General features: G+C 39.1%; 1 protein-coding gene across 5 annotated transcripts in view; it reads left to right on the top strand.

The window, feature by feature from the left end:
• AGO3 (argonaute RISC catalytic component 3) overlaps positions 1-22,620 on the top strand; it is a 104,026-nt gene that overhangs the window by 31,279 nt on the left and 50,127 nt on the right. The window contains exon 1 of one of the 5 annotated variants that reach the window (XM_060205878.1): positions 4,874-4,965. The exons of the other annotated variants lie outside the window; for them this stretch is intronic. The gene's annotated coding sequence lies outside the window, so the exon portion shown is untranslated. Of the gene's footprint in view, positions 1-4,873; positions 4,966-22,620 lie in introns of those variants that run through there. 5 annotated transcript variants of the gene reach the window in all.

The raw sequence follows: 22,620 nt of genomic DNA on the forward strand, positions 1-22,620 counted from the left end.
CACATTGTTTAGGAATAACTAATTGGTAATTTTTCTGTTATTCCTATTGTATCAGGATGGAACTCTTAAGTGGAAACTCATAATGCCCTATTAATAATTCAGTAGTCTTTGATTGCTTGCTTACTTTCTAGCACAGCAGGGTGTCCCAGGCTCATGAGTCAGTCATTCCTTCAAGGATCCCTGGATCTTTGTAAAGCAGTATATAATTCCCTTGATTTTGTTCAGCTGCATTTGCCATTGTAGTTATATATCATTGAGGGAATTTCAAAAGTTGTCTTTGGATATGTGTGCTAGGACTGTTTCCAGTTATTTACATTTTCAGAAAAAAATATGATTTATTCTGGGAGCTGAGATTTTACCTCTTTCTCCTTTTCTTTTTTTTTTTTTCTTTCCTTTCTTTTTAATAGAGCTTTAATGGTTGTGTGAGGGATTGAACCTGGGATTTTGGAGGGCTTGAAAATCTTTTTGTTTAATCATTATGCTATCTTTCCCATCCAAAAGGCTGAGGTTGATAGATTTTTATTATTTATTTTTACCAGATAATTATTTCTCTATTCATCTTTGTCTTGTGATGTTGCTTCAGGAATGAAAGCCTTTTTATGTAACTATTATACTATCTCCTCAGCCCTGAATTTTAATTTTTTTAAATGGGAGACACATCATAGCACCAAAACTTTATCTGATAACATGGCACCTCCAATGTGGTACTGAAGCTTGAACTTTGGTCTCTATCTGGCAAGCTATCTTTCCTATCTGGCAAATGAGTTTTAATTTTTATAGTTATTGCCAGATTGTTCTACATGAAAATACTAAACATCTTACAGCTATTAAATGAAACTACCTGTTTTCTTATCATTGTCATTGCAGGTATTAAATACTAGATTTTTGTTTATCAGATTTTCAAGAAACCTTCCTTAAGCATTTTTATTTATTTTTTAAGATTTTATTAATGAGAAATTTAGGAGGGGAGAGAGAGAGAGCCAGACATCACTCTGGTATATGTGCTGCCAGGGATTGAACTCAGGACCTCATGCTTGAGAGTCTAGTTCCTTAACCACTGCACCACCTCCCGGACCACTTTAAGTATTTTTTATTTTGTAGTTGATCATCCTTTCAGATACATAAGGCTCATCATTGTTCTTCTTTATGTACTGTTTATGTCTTTTGGATTTTTGCTATTCTCATTATTCAGGCTTTTTTTTAAAGATTTTTAAAAAATTTATTTATGAGAAAGATAGGAGGAGAGAGAAAGAACCAGACATCACTCTTGCACTTGTGCTGCCGGGGATCGAACTTGGGACCTAATGCTTGAGAGTCCAAAGCTTTACCACTGTGCCACCTCCCAGACCACTGTTCAGGCTTTTTGAATTAAAGAGATTAGAGCTTTGTACTATGAATTGCAGATATTATGTATATTTGTTGTCCTTTAAATTCAGTATGTTTTTTTTTCTTTTTTTTTTTTTTTTTTTCCATAAGGAATTTGTCTTTGTTGATGTGTGTATTTGTATGTGTTTGTTAATCATACCTTATCTGGTAGGTTCAGTCTCAGAAAGAAATCAAAACTACCTGTTACTCTCAGGTAGTGAGTGTGTTCTATATTTCATGCTTTCTACTTTTATCACTCATTTATTTCTATCTTTTACTATTCATACTACATTATTAAACTATGTCAGTTAATTGCATTTCATTCTGTCATATATGTCCATTTGTTGTCATTTTTTTGTTCATGTGTTTTAACTTTACATCTATAACTACAGGTTCCTTTATTGAAATTCTTCCTGTGTCTCTTGATTACAGTTTGTCTCTGGTTGTTTCTTCAAGAAGGGCTCATATGAATCAATTATTTGTTGATACTCATATTCTTGAAAGGCTGCTTAGCTACACTGAAAATTATTGACTTACACTTTCTTGAATATCTTGTAGGTATTTTTTTCACTGTCTTGTAGGTATTGTCTTCTGATAGCAGAAAAATTTGATGCCAGTGTGATTTTCTTTTTCTGCCTAGCATTATTTCCAATTATGTGTTAATTTTTTTTTCTGTGTTGACCATTTTGGATCAGTTTTATTTTATTTTATTTTATTTTATTTTATTTGCCTCCAGGGTTATTGCTGGGGCTCAGTGCCTGCACTACGAATCCACTGCTCCTAGAGGCTATTTTTCCCATTTTGTTGCCCTTGTTGTTGCGTTATTATTATCGTTGTTGTTGTTGTTGTTGAATAGGGCAGTTAGAAATGGAGAGAAGAAGGGAAGACTGAGAGGGGGAGAGAAAGATAGACACCTGCAGACCTGCCTCACTGCCTGTGAAGCGACCCCCTGCAAGTGGAGAGCCGGGGGCTCCAGCCGGGATCCTTGCGCCTATCCTTGCGCTTCGTACCTTGTATGCTTAACCCTATACGATACCACGCTACCGCCCGCACCCGGATCAGTTTTGTTGAAGACAGAATTCTCACTGAAAATGTAGGCACAAGTCATATCTTTTAAAATCTAATGTTTTATTGTCTTTTAAAATTTCCTACTTCACTCAGCAAATCAAGCATACATGAGACCCTGAATTCATTTCCTGGTCCTGAAAAAAAAAGTTAAAATTTCCTAACCTGGAGCCTGGGAGGTGGCTCAGCAGCTGAGCACATGCCTTAAGTGCTAGTTTCTAGTCCCAGTACTACATAGCAAGAAAAACAAAGACAAAAATAGAACTTCGTAAGTGGCAACTTGGTACTTGTATGTATGTGTGTGTGTTTTGTGGTATATATTTTACCATGCACTCATTTTACTTTAGTTTTCAGTTTTGAATTTGTTAAATCTTTTTATTTACTTCTTTTATAATTAATGCAATGTTTATTGGACTGTCGTCTGCTGACTGTGTGTTCCTATATTATTAAATCTTTTTGCTGAGGTGTTTTTTTGTTTTGTTTTGTTTTTTTAAACCAGAGCACTACTCAGCCCTAGCTTATGGTGGTGCGGGGGATTGAACCTGGGACTTTGGAGCCTCAGGCACAAGAGTCTATTTCCATAACCATTAGGCTCTGTACCCTTCGCCCCTAAGATCTTTCTTTTTTTTTTTTTCTTTCTTTCGTTTTGTTTGTTTGTTTGTTGACCAGAGCACTGCTCAGCTTTGGCTTTTGGTGGTGCAGGGGATTGAACCTCGGACTTTGGAGCCTCAGGCATGAGAGTCTCTTTGCATAACCATTATGCTATCTAACCCTACCCTGAGATCTTTCTTTATAGCCATATTTATTAAGAATTTTACAGGGAGTCGGGCGGTAGTGCAGTGGGTTAAGTGCACTTGACGCAAAGTGCAAGGACCAGTGGAAGGATCTGGGTTTTTGAGCCCCTGGCTCCCCACCTGCAGGGGAGTCCCTTCACAGGCGGTGAAGGTGAAGCAGGTCTGCAGGTGTCTTAATCTTTCTCTCCCCTCTCTGTGTTCCCTCCAGTCTCCATTTCTCTCTGTCCTATCCAATAACGACGACACCAATAACAACAATAATGACTACAACAGTAAAAAAAAAAAAAAAAACAAGGGCAATGAAAGGGAATAAAAAATCTTTAAAAAAAAAGAATTTTAAAATTCACATAGAAATGTGATGTTATAATTTTCAGTTACTTATGATGGTATTTTCTGTTGAGTTTCTTTATCAGTGCTGTTGTTCTGCTTTTTAAAATATTTTAATAGTACCTCTGTATTCTATTTTTTTGGGGGTGGGGGGAGGTATTCACAATTGAATGAGGTGAATTTTTCCAGACCTGTTCAGATTGAGGAGATGTGACAGGAAGATAGGAGTGAAGTCGTTTCCCCAGCTTCTCTGTTTAAGACCTCTGCCCTCTGTTGTTTTGGTGGATTATTTCATTCAGATATACCCATGTCTTCTTTTCCTCTCATTTACAAGCATGTTTAGGAGCTGTAAGCTACCATCCTTGAGTTCCATAAGGTCTTTACTGTTTCTCCTACCAAAGGATACAGTTCTTGCTTTTTAAAGTGCCTGCTTCAAATGTTAACAATTACAGGATCTGTGGAGGGTAATCAGGAGCTTAATTGCACTATCTTTTAGCTTTCTTGACATTTGAAATTACAAAAATAAAGTGTATGCCTTCTTTTAGAAAGGTAATCCTATCGAGCTTTCACTTCTAGCCCACTCTCCACTCACTCTCATTACAAGTTCTGTATACCTCCTTTCTCTACCTTCTGAGAGTCCCCCAATTAATCTCACTCCTACACTTTCCAGTTCCCACTAAGATAGGGTCCTCTCTCTGTGGGTGTGAAGATTTTAATTTCTTCATTCATATTTCTACTTTCGTATTCCATGTCCTCCTGTCTTCAGATATGGCTGCTTGCTTAGCTTCTGCAAGTCTCATGTACTTTGAACTTTATTTATAATCTGGCATTTTCAGGTTTTAACTTTCTTCTAAATTCACTGAAAATAGAGGTTGTTGTTGTTTTTCAATATTTTCTTTGTTGTTTTGTGTAAGTTGTAGGAAAAAAGAAAATTTTGAACTAAAACATTTGCTTTGTTCCTACTGGAACTTAGAAAGTCTAAATTTGGACTTTATTAAGAAATAATTTTAATTATCCCATTCTCCAAAGACACTACAAAGAAACTTTAATTTTCAGGTAATGGCAAATAGGGCATAGCAGAAGTGGTATGATTAGCTACAACAGGTTAAGAAGTTCAAACCCGTAAATGCCTGTTAGGCAAAGGGGAGAATACCAATGACCTAATAAGCATTATGCCAACAAGTTAGAAAAATAACAGAAAATAAAGTGTAAAAATGAAAGAAATAAGAATTTAAAATAGAAAACAAGATTACCGCTACCCTCTATGTAAGGAGACTTCAAAGGTTTTGAGAATAGTGACATGATTATATTTGTTTTCCAGAAAGAGACCTCTGGCAGCAGTGTGGAGAATAGATAGAGGAGAAAAAACTAATCTGAGAAGCCAGTTAGGAGGCTTTTTCAATCACTAGTTCAGGTAAGAGATGGTAATGGTCCAATGTGGGATGGAAAGGAAAGAACATTACAAGAATTAAACTGAAAAATAATAGACTTAAAACCATGTATAGAAGATATTTTTGGGTATAGTTACAAATGAAACTGATTAGAAACAAATAGACCAGGGCTTTAAAGGAATTGATTTTGGAACTAAATAATAAAACTGTTATGTCAGTCATTTTCAACCAGAAAATAAAACCAGTAAAAGGCAAATATATATAAAAAGAAATTTGGTTTAAAGAACTGTAGGGGCTAACTAGGTAAATCTGAAACCATTGGAGTAGGGCATCAGGAAGACTAACCATCGGCTTGAGCTGAAACCGCTGTCCATGGCTGGAATTTCTTGTCTTAAGAGAACATTCTGCCTTATTTTAAGGCCTTTCAACTGACTGAAACAGGCATCCAGACTATCCAGACTATCCAGAGTGATATCCTTTACTTAAACACAATCAAGTTTAATTACATCTACTAAAAACCTTCGCAGCAATACCTAGATTACTATGCGATTGATAATTGATAACTAGTAGCCTATATAAACTGCCACATCAAAAACAAACAAACCATTCTTGGCTTGTAAAATTCTGTGGTTAACTTTTTAAATGTCCTTCATGTTCCTTTAGACTCAGTTTCTTCATATTGTGCTATTTTTAAACTAACTTCTAAGAAGGCCGTACATTTCTAAGTAGTTATTTCATTTATATCAAGCTAGCATGGTGATGCTACCAACTGAACATGGAGTGTAGATCTGCTGTTGGTGGTTAGTTGACAGTATACACATGTAAATAGATCAAATGGTAATATGCACTTGAAAATTCTGTAGACCATATGGATAGAGATATCTTCTAGCATGCAGTTGGAAATGCAGCTATGAAACTATAGTGGCAGAAGTTAAAAGTAAAAGTATATAAGTCATATTTAAAACTATAGAAATGTAAAAACTTTAGAAATTGATTGAAATCAGGAACAAGATGGGTAATAGTCTTATGGGGAATATTAGCATTTAAGAAAGGAAGAAATATCTGGGGCTGGGTGGTAGTGCACCTGGTTAGGTGCACATATTATCATGCACGAGGACCTGGAACCTTGCTCCTCACCTACAGGGGGGACACTTCATGAGTGGTGAAGCAGATGGAGCAATAATGACTATCATAAGCAATATGAAAGGGAAAAATGGTGTTGAGGAAGCAAGGGAGGAAGAATATTCAAATAGTAGACAGTTTCATAGTTAAGCATGGGAGCTTTTCCAGTAAAAATCCAGAGTCAGACAAAGATATCAGCAGTATGATTCTTAGTCACTACTGTGTTTGCTAACTTCTGTTCTTCTTACAGGTTTCAATCTACATACTACTTCCTTAAACAGCAGTATTTAAAACCCTTCACACACCCCTACCTCTCAATCTAGCCATCCCCCCATATCTGAGTTAGGTATTTCTTTTATGTAGTCCCATAGCACAGTGTGGTGTTATATATATATATTCTAATAGTATGTGACAACTGAATAATGTGTTGATTGTTCTGTCCCTTAATAAATTTAAAGTTCCATGAAGCTAGCTACTACCACCTTATCACCCAGTAGATGTACCCTCCACACTCTTAGTCAACCTAAGCAAAGAACAAATAAAACCAAGAATGTAGAAGTTGAACATTAAATGAGCCTGGAAAGTTAAAAAAATGTTTTTCAAAGTAATGATGTTTTAGCTTAACTTTAACTGATGTGATGAGATCAAGAGGTTCACTTGCAAAGGAGGAGGCTTAGAGGAATGAAAGACTTCTGAGAGATCTTTAAAGTCTTACTCAATTTTATTTGAAATACATAAGAAAATCTAAGTGAATAAAATATATCAGACTTAATGAAAAAACTATTTTTACAATGTTAGTTCTACCAAAAATAATCTGTAAAAGCAATTTTTAAGAAAAGATAGATTTATTTATGTGTTAATTTATTGAAGGAGAGAGAGATTATAGTATGGGGCTGGGTGGTAACACACCTGGTTGAGTGCACATTCTACAGGTTCCCACCTGCAGGGGGAAAGCTTCACAAGTGATGAAGCAGTGTTGCAGGGGTCTCTCTGTCTCTCTCCCTATCACCCCCTTCCCTCTCAATTTCTAGCTATCTCTATCCAATAAATAAATAAAGATAATTTAAAAATCAATTTAAAAAGAGAGATCATAGCACCATTCTTCTGTGGCATATGTTGTGGTGCCAGGGATCAAACTCATGACCTGAGTCCTACAAGTTTTGTATTCTACCTGCTGAGCCACTTCCCAGGTTTAAATGTTATTTTAATTAAAACTCAAATAGTATATATAACATTATTTAATAAGCCATTGTTAAGATTTTTATCTATATATAAATGAATGACTACAAAAAGCTATTTTTTTATATCTTATATGGTTTTAAAGTAGAATAGAGGGGGAGAAATTAATTACCCTCCTTACTTTAAAAGTCTTAAGTTAAAACACACTGCCTTAAGAGCAGGAGCAGAAAGGTTAATGAAGCATAACACAGAGCCAAGCAGTAAGCCACATGGAAACTTTGTAAATGTCAAGGTGGCATTTCAAATCACTTAGGAAAGAGTAAAATATATTAAAAACAGGGCTAATAGTGTTATTAACTCTATGAAAAAAATAATTTGACTCACCTCACCTCATACTCAAAGTTTATCTTTAGATGAATTATAATCTGAGTGTGAAAAGCAAAGCCTTTGAATTTCTTTTTTTTTTCTTTTTTTTTTAATAATTTATTTCTTTATTGGGGAATTAATGTTTGAATTTCTTTTAAATAAAAAAGAATCTCTGACATAACATCCAACAAAACATAAGAATGTATAAATTATAAAAGAAAATATTGATTACATTGATACATCAAAATTTGAATGTATAAATTATAAAAGAAAATATTGATTACATTGATACATCAAAATGTATATGTATTGCAAAGGACCATAAGCAAAGGTAAATGCTAGGGGAATATTTGTAGCACATAAAAGAAAGAGCTGGGAGTTGGGCGGTAGCGCAGCAGGTTAAGTGCACGTGGCACAAAGCGCAAGGACCCGTGTAAAGATCCCAATTCCAGCCCCCAGTTCCCCACTTGCAGGGGAGACACTTCACTGATGGTGAAGCAGGTCTGCAGGTGTCTATCTTTTTCTTCCCCTCTGGCTTCCCCTCCTTGCTCCATTTCTCTCTGTCCTATCTAACAATGACATCAATAACTACAACAACAATGAAAAACAACAAGGGCAACAAAAGGGTAAATAAATAAATTAATAAGTTTTATAAAATATTGGGTTGTTGGAGAAGTCATGACATATCTTCCCATTTTGCTATGCAAAAATGTGTCATGACTTTTTCCAACCACCCAATAAAATGACAGGTCAATAAGAAAAGGATGTAGTTCCCAAAAGAAGAAATTCAAATGGCTAACAGACCTATGAATATATGATTCTCAAATGTATTAGTTATAGAAAAAATGCCTAGGTACATTCCATACCCATTTGATTAGTGAAAATTAAGACAACATGAAATGTGTTAAGAATAAAGTAAGATAATTCTCCCTCTTGAAATACAATTTACTACAACCACTTTGGAGAGCACTTTTCTTAATATTAAAAAATGAAATGGCACAGCCTTGAAATACATAATATACCATAGAGATACTTTGCATAGGTGCTGTAGATTTTTTTAACAGATGGAAGTTGGAAACAGCCTAATTCCTGTCAGTAGCAGAGTGTAAGTAGTACATAAGCAGCTTTGTAATATTATGGTATGGTATATATAAAAACTAGTGAATGAGCCAGTCTACACATATAGACATGGATTATTATTGTAAATAGTTTTGGGAAGAGCAGCTAGCAAAAGTATATGGTGTTTAGCGAAGTTGAACAGATTAAGCAATATAAACTGAGTATGTTCAAATACAACAAAATTATAAAACCGTAGGTGGGACCAATACACACCAATTTCAGGATACTAGCTTCTTTTAGAAATACAGAGTAGTGGAAAAGATTAGTTGGTGTCAGGAGGGGAGCTAGGCTTAAAGAGCTACATGCTTCAAGAAAAACAAAGTATGTTTATTAGTGTGAACAAGTGTAGATAATTTGTGATGCCATTGTGAAACAAAGATATCAGGAGATTGATAGATGTATGATATCTTAAATGACAATAAAGGTGTGGGATTTTAACTGGATGTATTTTAATTTCCAATACAATATAATATTGCTGTGAAAATATATACTGACCAACTTACTTGCTTCTATTTTCTTTTTTATTTGTGTGATTTTGATTTTGCATCCTTTCCATTTGATATATTGGACTGAACAAACAGCCTTTATTGAACTTCCACTGGAGAAGATTGATATTGAGCATTGCGTTGAGTACTACGAAGGAGAAAAGCTGAGTGCAATGGGAGCTTTTATAAATGAATGATCTATTGTGGTCTCAATGTTTGAGCAACTTTTTTTTCTGGGGAAGTAACAAGTGGAAGCTAGAGGTTCAGTTAGCAATGGGGATAAACATGGAAGAGCACCATAAGAAAGAGCATTTTGACCTAATTGTGCAACTGAATCTTGTCTTCAGAGTGATTGCTTTCATAGCATTTAATAGCCTGTTTCTCAACTGTGTTCCTAAACTTACGTCTTTTACCAATTTTTTTTTTTTGACACTTCATCATCACTGACTTTGGGAGATGCTTTTCTTATAGCTGATGGTTTGTCACTCCTTAATTGGAAATTTTCTTTTTGGGGATACATAACGTATTGATAGACTTTTAGCATCTTAGATCAGACAAAATGTGGATTTTTTCCTTTTTAGTTTAGCCTGTTTTCTAGATCTAATTAATTTGCAACTCTTATTATTGCTACAATTCATACAGTTCAAGAACATTATAGTGAATCTAAAGTTTGTTAGTTGCATCTCCCTTTAAGATATTTTCATTGTCCACCTACTGCCTACCATATAGGATACTAAATAGCTTATATTACCTTATATAAAGTGACTTCTTTGTCAAAGATCACTTTATTTGTTTTTAAACCAGAACTCTGGCTTCTAGTGGTGTAGGGGCTTTGAATCTGAGATTTCAGAGCCTCAGGCATGAAAATCTTGTGTTAACCACTATGCCATTCAAGATCACATAGTCTGTATTTAATATTTATACTAAATGGTTTTTATTTATTTGCTACCAGATTTAATGCTGGGACACCTTCACAGTTAACCTAGGGGTCACTCGTCTTCTCCTCCTCCTCCTTTTTCTTTTGATAGAGGGTGAGAAGAAGAGAGAGAGAGAGATAAGAGTGGAGAGCCACCGTAGCACTGCTCCTCCACTCATGAAGCTTTTCCTGTGCAATTGCTCGAATGTGGTGGCTAGAGGCTCAAACCTGAGGCCCTGAACATGTTAAAATGTGTATTCTGCTTGATGATCTCCTCCAGCTCCCTAAGTAGTTTACATTTAAATAATAATAATAAAACCAATATTTAAATGTGGCTATAATTTATATCTAAGGTTTATTGTCCATGACTTGTTTCACTGATAGACATCAACTGTTCTAACTCCAAAGTTTATGCCCTTAATAGTCACAGTTCTTTGCTGTATCCCTTAAGAAGTGTAATTATGGGAGTCGGGCGGTAGCGCAGCGGGTTAAGCGCAGGTGGCCCAAAGCACAAGGACCGGCATAAGGATCCCGGTTCGAACCCCGGCTCCCCACCTGCAGGGGAGTCGCTTCACAGGCGGTGAAGCAGGTCTGCAGGTGTCTATCTTTCTCTCCCCCTCTGTCTTTCCCTCCTCTCACCGTTTCTCTCTGTCCTATCCAACAACGACAACAACAATAATAACTACAACAATAAAACAACAAGGGCAACAAAAGGGAATAAATAAATAAAATAAAATATTTAAAAAAAAAAAAAGAAGTGTAATTATGGGCTGGGCGGTAGCACAGTGGGTTAAGCACACTTGGTGCGAAGCACAAGGACTGGAGAAAAACCCCTGTTCGAGTCCCCAGCTCTCCACCTGTATAGGGGTTGCTTCACAAGGGGTGGAGCAGTTGTCTATCTTTCTCTCATCTTCTCTGTCTTTCCCTCCTCTCTCCATTTCTCTCTGTCCTATGCAATAACAACAATAAACAGCAATAGTAACAAAAGGGAAAAATAGCCTCCAGGAGCAGTGGATTCATAGTGCAGGCACTGAGCCCCAGCAATAACCCTGGAGGCAAAAAAAAGAAAAAGAAAAGAAAAAGAGAAGAAGTGTAATTATTGGCCAGCACTACAAATTCACTACTCCTATTTTCCCCCTTTTTTTATTGGATAGGACAAAGAGAAATTGAGAAGGGAGGGGGAGGGACCCTGTGCAGGTAGAGAGTGGGGGCTCAAACCCGGTCCTTGTGCTTAGTACTATGTGCACTTAACTGGATGTGCCACCAGCTGACCCCTTCATACATTTTTTAAAATATTTTTATTTATTATTGGATAGAGACAGGAAATTGAGATAGGAGGAGCAGGCAGAGAGGAAAAAATGAAAAACACCTGTAGCCCTGCTTCACCAGTTGTGAAGCTTTCCCCCTACAGGTGGGGACCAGGAGCTTGAACTTGGATCCTCGAGCACTATAATGTGTGCTCTTAACCAGGTGCACCACTGCCTGGCCCCAATAAAATTTTAAATTGATCATTACTGTACCAGGTTATTATGGAGATAATATATTACTAGTTAAGTTCAGGGTAGGAGAGACTTGCACAAAGGTGTAAATCCCATGAGGTGACATTTGCTAGGAGACAGGGTACAGCACAAAGGTTTAGTCTTTTTATTTATTTATTTATTTATTTTTGGATAGAGACAGAAACTGAGAGGGGAGGAGGAGATAGAGACAGACACCTACAGCCCTACTTCACCAGTTGTGAAGCTTTGCCCCCGGTAGGTAAGGACCAGGGGCTTGAACTCTGGTCCTTGTGCACTGTAATGTGTGTGCTTAACCAAGTGCACCATCACCTGGCCCCAAGTTTGATCAACAAAATAAATAAATAAGGGGCCGGGTAGTGACACACCTGGTTGAGCACACAAGTTATAGTGCTCAAGGACCCAGGTTCGAGCCCCTGGTCCCCACCTGCAGGGGGAAAGCTTTGCAAGTGGTGAAGCAGGGCTGCAGGTGTCTGTCTGTCCCTCTTCCTCTCTATCAACCCCTTCCCTCTCGATTCCTGACTGTCTCTATTCAGTAAATAAATAAAGATAATGCAAAAAAAATTTTTTTAAACTAACTAAATAAATAAACCTAATGTAAGTAGAAGGCAAAAACATAAAGATAATAAAAATAAGTAAAATGCATTACAAAATGTAATGCCTAAAGTTTGTTTTAAAAAAACTGAAGAGTGGGAGTCGGGTGGTATCGCAGCCAGTTAAGCACATGTGTTGCAAAGTGCAAGGACCTGCATAAGGATACTGGTTCTAGCCCCTGGCTCCCCACCTGCGGGGGAGTCGCTTCACAGGCAGTGAAGCAGGTCTGCAGGTGTCTTTCTCTCCCCGTCTCTGTCTTCCCCTCCTCTCTCCATTTCTTCCTGTCCTATCCAACTACAATGACATCAATAACAACAATAATAATTATAACAATAAAACAACAAGGGCAACAAAACAAAATAAATATTTAAAAAATAATAATAATAATAATAATAATAATAATAATAATAATAATGCTGAAGTGGTCCAAGAGGTGGCACAGTGGATAAAGCATTGGACTCTCAAGGTCCTGAGTTTAATCCGTAGCAGTACACGTACCAGAGTGATGTCTGGTTCTTTCTCTCCTCTTATCTCTCTCATTAATAAATAAATAACATCTTTTTAAAAATTGAATAAACTCTTGGCAAGATTTATCAAGAAAAATATAAAGAAAACACAGAATATCAGTTTCAGGACCAAAAGTGGTATCTCTAAAGGTTGTTCAGAATGGAAAGATTATTATGAGAATATTATGGACAACTTTATACCAGTTAAATCAGTACCCCGATGAATAACCATTTTGCAAAAATTGATTCAGAAATAAACACAAATAGCCTCTTAAAGATACTGAATCCAGAATTCCTTATAAAAAAGAAAACTCCAGTCTCATATTTCACTTGTGAATTTTATCTAACACTAAAGAAAAAATAATACCGATCTTTCACAGATTCTTTCAGAAACTAGGAGAAAAGGCTTTTAATTTATTTTATGAAACTAATAAATTAATATCTGATAAAGATGCCTGACCAGGAGGGGGGAAGTAATTTGACACATTTTAACATTCTCACAATAAAAATGTATAAGAAATGATTAATAAAAGGAACTTCTTTAACCTGATAAGAATAATCTTAAGGGATAGCGGTAGAGCAGTGGGTTAAGCGCAGGTGGCACAAAGCACAAGGACCAGCGTAAGGATCCTGGTTCGAGCCCCAGGCTCCCCACTTGCAGGGGAGTCGCGTCACAGATGGTGAAGCAGGTCTGCAGGTGTCTGTCTTTCTCTCCTCCTCTCTGTCTGCCCCTCCTCTCTCCATTTCTCTGTCCTATCCAAAATGACGATATCGATAACAATAATAACTACAGCGATAAAACAACAAGGGCAACAAAAGGGAATAAATAAATATTAAAAATTTTAAAAGAATAATCTGAAAAATGTAATCTTAATCTGATAAAAATAAAAAAATAAAAACAGGGATCTGAGCATTGGGAAACAGCATAATGGCTATGCAAAAGACTTATACCTGAGGTTCTGACATCCCAGGTTTAGTCCCCCTCACCACCATAAGCCAGAGCTAAACAGTGCTATGATCTTCCTGTAGCTCTCTAATTAAAAACAAAAACAGGGACTGGGTAGTGGCTCACCTAGCTGAGCGCACTGAGCTCCTGGTCCCCACCTATAGGAGGGAAGCTTCATGAATGCTGAAGCAGGGCTGCAGGTGTCTTGCCCTATCTCCCCACTTCCCAATTTCTCTCTGTCCTATCAATTTGTTTTAAAGCCTGCTGAAGTGCTGGATTCATTGTGCAGGCACCAAGCCCCAGTGATAACCCTGGTGGCAAAAAATGAAATTAATGTTTAAAAAGTGTATATATATATTTCTTTTAGATTTATATTACTTTAAATTATATATATATACACACACAATTTTAAAAGAACAGGCTTCTGGGAGTCGGGCGGTAGTGCAGCGGGTTAAGTGCACGAATAGGCATAAGGATCCCGGTTCAAGCACCTGGCTCCCCACCTGCAAGGGAGTCGCTTCACAAGCAGTGAAGCAGGTCTGCAGGTCTATCTTTCTCTCCCCCTCTCTGTCTTCCCCTCCTCTCTCCATTTCTCTCTGTCCTATCCAACAATGATGACATCAATAACAACAGTAATAACTACAACAATAAAACAAGGGCAACAAAGGGGAATATATATATATATATATATATATATATATCACAGGCTTCTTCATGCTAGATGGAGAGATTTGAGTGCTTTTGTCAAAACATGAAGAATAAGCAAGGATATTTGCTCTCACCACTTCTGTTCAACACTACTGGAGTCCAAGTGCAGTCATGTAAGAAAAATAAGAGGCTAACTATTGTAAAGGAAGAAATCAAGCTATTTGTTTGCAGATAATGTAATCATTTACATTTTTTAAAAAGCCTGTGAAATCTACTCACAATTTTTTTTACTAGAATCAATAGATTTGATAGGTCACATGATGCTAGTAATATAGATGAAAATCAGTGCTAACAATGATATGAGAAATAATGCTAGCATCCAACAGTTGGAAAAAAGGGCAAAAGAGAGGGACAGACTTGGTCAGAGAGAGAAAACGGCACGCCAGCACTACTTCAGGACTTGTTAAGTTTCCTCTTTGCAAGGTGCTTCCAAGTTGTGGCTAGATGTGGAGTTGGTTACACAGGAGAGGGGAAGTATTTTCTGGGGTGACCAAAAAAATGTGATCTCTTAATCCAAGTTAATAGCATGATTTACTTGGGTTTATTTATCAAAATCATTGAAATTTACACTTAAATTTAGTTTTTATAAACTATACCTCAGAACTATACCTTTATCTTCACTGAGTCTTCACTGCTCTGGGCTGACTTATTTATTTTTGAGAGAGATAGAAGAAGAGATATAGGGCGGGGGTAGATAGCATAATGGTTATGCAAACAGACTCTCATGCCTGAGGCTTCGTCAAGTTCCAGGTTCAATCCCCTGCACCACCATAAGCCAGAGCTGAGTAGTGCTCTGGTAAAAAAAGAAGAAGAAGAAGAAGAGGAGGAGGAGGAGGAGGAGGAAGAAGAGGAAGAAGAAGAAGAGGAAGAAGAAGAAGAAGGAAGAAGGAGAAGAGAGATAATATCAGAGCATCACTCTGGTACATGTGCTGCCCAGGGTCAAACTTGGGACCCATGCTTGAAAATTTAAAGGTTGGGGTCAGGTGATGGTGCACCTGGTTAAGTGCACATGTTACAGTGCTCAAGGGCCCCGGTTCAAGCCCCTGATCCCCACCTGCAGGGGGAAAGCTTTGCATGTGGTGAAGCAGTGCTGCCGGTGTCTCTTTGTCTCTCTCCCTATCACTCCCTTCCCTCTTGATTTCTGGCTGTCTCTACCCAGTAAATAAATAAAGATAATTTAAAAATTTTTAAAAGAATTTAAAGCTTTATTCACCATGCCATTTCCTGGACTGCAGGGGATGACTTTTTTAGAAAAAGAGAGATGCAGGTGTGGGGGAGACAGCACAGCACCAAAGCTTCTTCCCTCACTGCCATAGTGCTCCCACGTGTACCGGGGCCTGAACCTGGGTCACATGCATAGTAAAACAATTGATAAAGCTTAGTGAGCTATCTCACCTGTTCCAAGTTGTTTTTAAAGACACTACTACCACCAGAAAGACTAAAATTCAAGTCTTACTAATGCTAATAGTTGATGAGAATTTGGCACAATCATACTTGGGCACTGCGTGTAAAAAAGGTCAGTTGCCAAGACCATTTTGAGGGTCAGAGAAGTAGCTCATCATGTAGAGAGCCCGCCTTCCCATACATCTAGCACTGCTTCAAGTCCCGGCACTATAGAGAAGTATCACAGAACAGGGGCAGGCAGCTCTGGTGCTGTGGTGTCTTAGCTGTCTACCTATCTGCCTACATACTTACTATTTGAATGAAGGAAAAAGCAGCCCCAGAGCAGTGAAATCATTCACCAGTGAGACTCTGGCTTGTTAAAAAAAGAGGGGGGGAGGTGGTGGTGCACCCAGTTGAGCATACACTTTACCATGCACAAGTGCACAAGGACCGGAGTTTGATCCCCCACCCCCACTCCTCACCTACAGGGGGACACTTCACACACAACGAAGCAGATCTGCAGGTTTTTATCTTTCTCTCTTCCTGTTTGTCTCCCCCTCCCATCTCAATTCCCCTTTTGGTCCTATCAAATAAAATAGGAAAGGAAGGAAGGAAGAAATAGCCACTGACACCTGTGGATTTGTAGTGCTGGCCCTAGTGATTGCACTGGAGGCAATAAAATAAAATAATAACAGTAATAATACACTTTGGGAGAATATGACATGATCCAGCACTCCTACTCCTAGAAATAGCCTTTTCACTAGAGAAATGTATATGAATATGTGTATATGCACACAAAAGACTATCAAAATATTCTTTAATGTCTTGTTTTTAAATGTATTTCTGAGAGGAAATGAGAATGACAGCATTACTTTGGCATATATGACTTTGTGGACTTCTAGCGTTTGCCCTTCTTCCGTAGCCAGTCAACAGCATCAGGTTGAGCCTGATGTAAAGTTTCAAGACCTCCTTTGAATCTGGAGAGGTGGCAGTCGTTGACTGTGTGGGTCATAGTCTGTCTGGAGCCGCAGGGGCAGTTCGGGTCGTCTCTGGCTCCCCAGCAATGGAACATAGCGGCGCACCGGCCATGGCCTGTTCGATAGCGATTGAGGAGGGCCCAATCATAACGTGCTAGGTCAAAGCCGGGTTGACGCTTGCAGGGGTCTGTGATGAGGTGTTTGTTCTTTACCTCAGCTGACTGCCAACTCTGTTTCCAAGAGACTGGAACAGAAAAGTTCAGTGTAGGCGTAGGGGACCAGATTGGGTGACGAGACGTCAAGCGTTGGACAGGGTGGGCGAAGATATCCGCGTATATTGGCAGGTCCGGTCGAGCGTAGACGTGGGAAATGAACTTAGATGATGCCGCATCCCGACGAATATCTGGCGGGGCGATGTTGCTAAGAACTGGCAGCCATGGAACCGGGGTGGAACGGATGGTTCCAGAAATTATCCTCATGGAGGAATATAATTTGGAATCGACCAAGTGGACATGGGGGCTACGGAACCATACTGGGGCACAGTATTCTGCAGTGGAATAGCATAATGCCAGAGATGATGATCGTAGTGTGGAAGCGCTCGTGCCCCATGAGGAGCTGGCCAGTCTTGCAATGATGTGATTCCTCGCGCCCACCTTTGCTGCAGTTTTTATGAGATGTTCGTGAAATGACAGAGTGCGATCGAGAGTAACGCCAAGATAGACTGGCTGGGCTTCATGCCGGATTCTCGTATCGTCAAGCTGCACATTAAGCTCACGCGAGGCCGAGGCATGGTGTAGATGGAAAACAGCACCTCATGCTTACAGCTGGGCACTCTCCACTGTCTCCTGGGAAGCTAAGAATGTTCTTTTTTTTAATGTAATTTTTTAAATTTACTTATTTTTCCCTTTTTCTGCCCTTGTTGGCTAAGAATGTTCTTAATTTCTACTAGATAAATTACAGTTCCAATAAAAATATTCATCAGTTGGGAGTCGTGCGGTAGTGCAGCAGGTTAAGCTCACGTGGCGCAAAGCGCAAGGACCTTCGTAAGGATCCCGGTTGAGCCCCCAGATTCCCACCTGCAGGGGAGTCGCTTCACAAGCGGTGAAGCAGGTCTGCAGGTGTCTATCTTTCTCTCCTCCTGTCTTCCCCTCCTCTCTCGATTTCTCTCTGTCCTATCCAACAACGAACGACATCAATAACAACAATAATGACCACAATAAGGCTACAACAACAAGGGCAACAAAAGGGGGGAAAATGGCCTCCAGGAGCAGTGGATTCATGGTGCAGGCACTGAGCCCCAGCAATAACCCTGGAGGCAAAAAAAAAAAAAAGTTCATCAGTCGTAAAGTGGATATTCCTTTAGTATTGAAGAAATTGCCAGGCACTGGAACCAGGTCTTTATGCATAGTGACGTGCATGCGCTAATTGATGAACCATCTTTTGGCCACCAACTGTTATGTTATTCTTTTTTTATTATTATTTATTTTCCCTTTTGTTGCCCTTGTTTTATTGTTGCAGTTATTATTGTTGTTATGTCATCATTGTTAGATAAGACAGAGAGAAATGTAGAGAGGAGGGCAAGACAGAGAGGGGGAGAGAAAGACAGACACCTGAAAACCTGCTTCACCACCTGTGAAGCGACTCCCCTAGCAGGTGGGGAGCCGGGGGCTCGAACCCGGATTCTTATGCTGGTCCTTGCGCTTTGCGCCACATGTGCTTAACCTACTGTGCTATACCGCCTGACTCCCTGTTATATTATTCTTATTTGGAAGATGAACAAATTAAAACTGGGCAAAATTGTAACTATTAAGTAAGTATTGGAGCTTGGATCTGTGGTGGGGTGGGGCGTAATGATGGTACAAAGAGATTCTTATGCCTGATGCTCCAAATCCCAGGTTTGATCCCCACACCACCATGAGCCAGAGCCCAGCAGTGCTTTGATTGGAAAAAAAAAAAAAATCTGAATCTATATGATTTCCAAGTCAGCTCTTTTTTCATTATTCTAACACTGCTACCCATGAAAATAAAAAAGTAAACATGGTTTAAAAAACAAGCACGCACCAAAGCATTAACAAAAAAATTGAAAGATATATTTCCAGCAGTGATAAAATTTTCATCATGTATTATTCTATTAATAATTACACAAGGGGGGGTTGGGTGGTAGCGCAGCGGGTTAAGCCCGCACGTGGCGCAAAGACCAGTGTAAGGATCTGGGTTTGAGCCCCCGACTCCCCATCTGCAGGTCGCTTCACAGGCGGTGAAGCAGGTCTGCAGGTGTCTATCTTCCTCTCCCCCTCTCTGTCTTCCCCTCCTCTCTCCATTTCTCTGTCCTATCTAACAACAATGATATCAATAACAACAATAATCATAACCACAATGATAAAACAAGGGCAACAAAAAGAAAAAAAAATGGCCTCCAGGAGCAGTGGATTCGTAGTGCAGGCACCAAGCCCCAGCAGTGACCCCTGGAGGCAAAAAAAAAAAAAGTTAACACAAAGAACAGATAGCTTACTTGGTAGAGGGTGCACTTTACCATGCCTGAAGATCCAAGTTTGAACCCTGGCTCCACAAGGGAGAATGGAGCACCTGCACCAGGAAAAGCTTCGTGAATAGTGGAGCAATGCTGTGTTTTCTCTTCTTTCTCTGCCTCTCTCTGTTTCTATCTGAAATTAGCAGCAACAACTAAAAATATAACAGCAAGTAGAAGAATCAAAAAGATACAAGGGAATTCTGGTAAAATACACTAACGATAAATGAGTTACAGGAGAGTTGCAAAGTTTACAAAAAAAAAAACACACTTTAATGAAATTTGAATGACCTTAATAATTAAAGAGCTATGTTGGGGCTGGGCGCTAGCGCACTGGGTTAAGCACACATAGTGCGAAACGCAAGGATCCCAGTTCGAGTTCCCGGCTCCCCACCTGAAAGGGGTCGCTTCACAATCGGTTAAGCAGGTCTGCAGGTGTCTTGTCTTTCTCTCCCCCTCTCTGTCTTCCCCTGTCTCCATTTCTCCCTGTCTAATCCAACAACAGCAGCAGCAACAATGAGGGACGGGGAGATGGCCACCAGGAGCAGTGAATTCATGGTGCAGGCACCAAGCCCCAGCAATAACCCCGGAGGCAAAAATGAATAACTTATATACATGAACTGAAAAACTCTCTGACCTAGATGGTGTCACTGAGGTAGCATAGAAAACTTGCATGCAAGAGATCTCAGATTCAGTCTGCAGCACCAGTCAACCTCTTTTAGTTAGATTTCTTTCTTATGTATTGCATATATCTAGATACTTGAAATGTATGTGATTGATGATATCTCAGTGTCTACCAAACTCCTGTCAAATAGTATCTGTACTGTACTTCCCAGTTTTATTTATCTGAATTCTAGCTCTTACCCACAAATGTATCCATTAAGTCTACCGATGACCATTTAGGTTGCTTCCTTTCTTACTACTAATAAAGCATGCTATAGTAAGCATTCTTTCTATTGTCTCTCCTGCATATATGTGTAGTTTTTCCAGGGTGTGTAAAATCCAATGTAATGGATTTTCAGGGGCTGAAAATTATCTTTGGATCTAATATTCTATTATCATTTGTTCTTCTAGCTGTCAGTTTATATTCCTGCAGTTTATGAGTGTTTTTATTTCTTTCATTGACTTGGTAGTATGCTGATCTTTTTTCCCCATCTTGACTGGTGTAAAGTGATGACAAAGTGTTTTTATGGGAGAGTGAAGATACCAGAGCACCTCACTCCATGCATATGCAGTGCCTGGGAACATGCATGTAGGCCCTGTGATCTACTGCTGAGCTATCTCCCTGGCCTCTCAATAGTAAAAATAAATAAATAAATAAATAAATAAATAAATAAATAAATAAATAAAAGATGTGTTTCTGTGTTGAGAGGCGGGGACAGAATATCACTCTTGCACATGCAATGCCTGAGTCTGAACTGAGGATCTCATGCTTTTAAGTCCAATGTTCTAGCCGCTGCATGCTCTTCAGGTCCATAGATAGACTTCTCAATATTGCTTTCTACTTCCTTTACTTTGAATAAAGGTAATTAAAGATAATTAGTGAAAATGTATGTTTTGAAGCATTTAGATTTTCCCCTCTGTGAAGTCTCTGCCCATATCCTTTGCTGCCTTTATTGTCTTATCTTGATTTGTAGGCACTCATCACATATTCTAGATTCTAAGCATGTGCTATATGTAGTGCACAGTGTCTAAAAATCTATGCAGCCTCATGGATTTTTACTTTGTAGTGTCTTCTTTTTCTTATAGTGTTAATGGTTTGTAGTTTTGCATCTTATTTGAGAAATTCTTTTTATTTATTTATTTATTGCCTTCAGGGTTGTTTCTGGGGCTCGGGGCCTGCACTCCGAGTCTACTGCTCCTAGAGGCCTTTTTTTTTTTCTTCCCATTTTGTTGCCCTGTTGTTGTCGTTATTGTTATTGTTTTCATTGGGGTGTCGTTGTTGGATAGGACAGAAAGAAATGAAGAGAGGAGGGCAAGACAGGGGGAGAGAAAGATAGATAACTACAGCCCTGTTTCACCGCCTGTGAAGCGACTCCCCTGCAGGTGGGGAGCCAGGGGCTTGAACCATAATTCTTACACCTGTCCTTGCGCTTTGGTCATGTGTGCTTAACCCGCTGCTACAGCCCAACCCCCAGAATTCTTCCTTCTAAGATCATAAAGCTGTTCTACATTTTTCCTAAGTAGGTTTTTTTTTTTTTTTTTTTTCATATTTTGTTCTCCAAATAGGCTTTTGTTTCCGGTTATAGTGTGGGATGCACTTTCAAGTCTATCCTACTGGCTGTGCATTTGTCCCCTTTTGATGAATACCATTCTGGTCAAAGGGTTAACAAATGCCCAATGCACAATAGGGGAGACCTTTAAAAAATATTTGTTTATTCCCTTTTGTTGCCCTTGTTTTATTGTTGTGGTTATTATTGTTGTTGTTGATGGCTTCATTGTTGAATAGGACAGAGAGAAATGGAGAGAGGAGGGGAAGACAGAGGGGGGAGAGAAAGACAGACACCTGCAGAGCTGCTTCACCGCCTGTGAAGCGACTCCCCTGCAGGTGGGAAGCCGGAGGCTGGAACCGGGATCCTTACGTCGGTCCTTGTGCTTTGCTGTGCGCTTGACCTCCTGCGTCACCGCCCGATTCCCATTTTCTTTCTTTTTTTCAAACTTTCTTTTATTTTCTTTCTTTCTTTATTTATTGGATAGAGACAGCCAGAAATTGAGAGGGCATGGGGGGGAGAGGGAGAGAGGGAGAGGGAGAGGGTGAGGGAGAGAGAGAGAGAGAGAGAGACCTGTAATACTGCTTCACCACTCACTAAGTGGTGGGGACCAGGGACTCGAACTCAGCGCTTGTGCAATGTAATATATACGCTCAATCAAGTCGGAGACATTTTTTTTTAATTAAAAATTTATTTAGTAGCAGAAGAAAGAGGAGGAAAGAGAACCAGAGGATCACACTGGCACTTGAGAAACTGGAGATTGAACTTGGAACCTCATCCTTTTAAGTCCAGTGGTCTAGTCATTTAGACCACCTCCCAAGCTATAGAACTTATTATATATTATTTTAAATAATAGTTTATGTTTTTGAGGTGACCTTGATTTACAAACCTATAAATATTTTAGAATTGGGGCTAGGGAGACAGCATAATGATTCTGCAAAAGACTAATGCCTGAGACTCTGAGGTCCCAGGCTAAGTCCCCAGCCCCACTATAAGCCAGAGCTGAGTAGTGCTCTGGTCTCAGTCTCGTTAAAATAAATAGGGAGTCGGGCGGTAGCGCAGCGGGTTAAGCGCAGGTGGCACAAAGCACAAGGACCCGCATAAGTACCCCGTTCGAGCCCCG

Source organism: Erinaceus europaeus, chromosome 13 (genome assembly GCF_950295315.1).
Source record: "Erinaceus europaeus chromosome 13, mEriEur2.1, whole genome shotgun sequence".
Taxonomy (NCBI): domain Eukaryota; kingdom Metazoa; phylum Chordata; class Mammalia; order Eulipotyphla; family Erinaceidae; genus Erinaceus; species Erinaceus europaeus.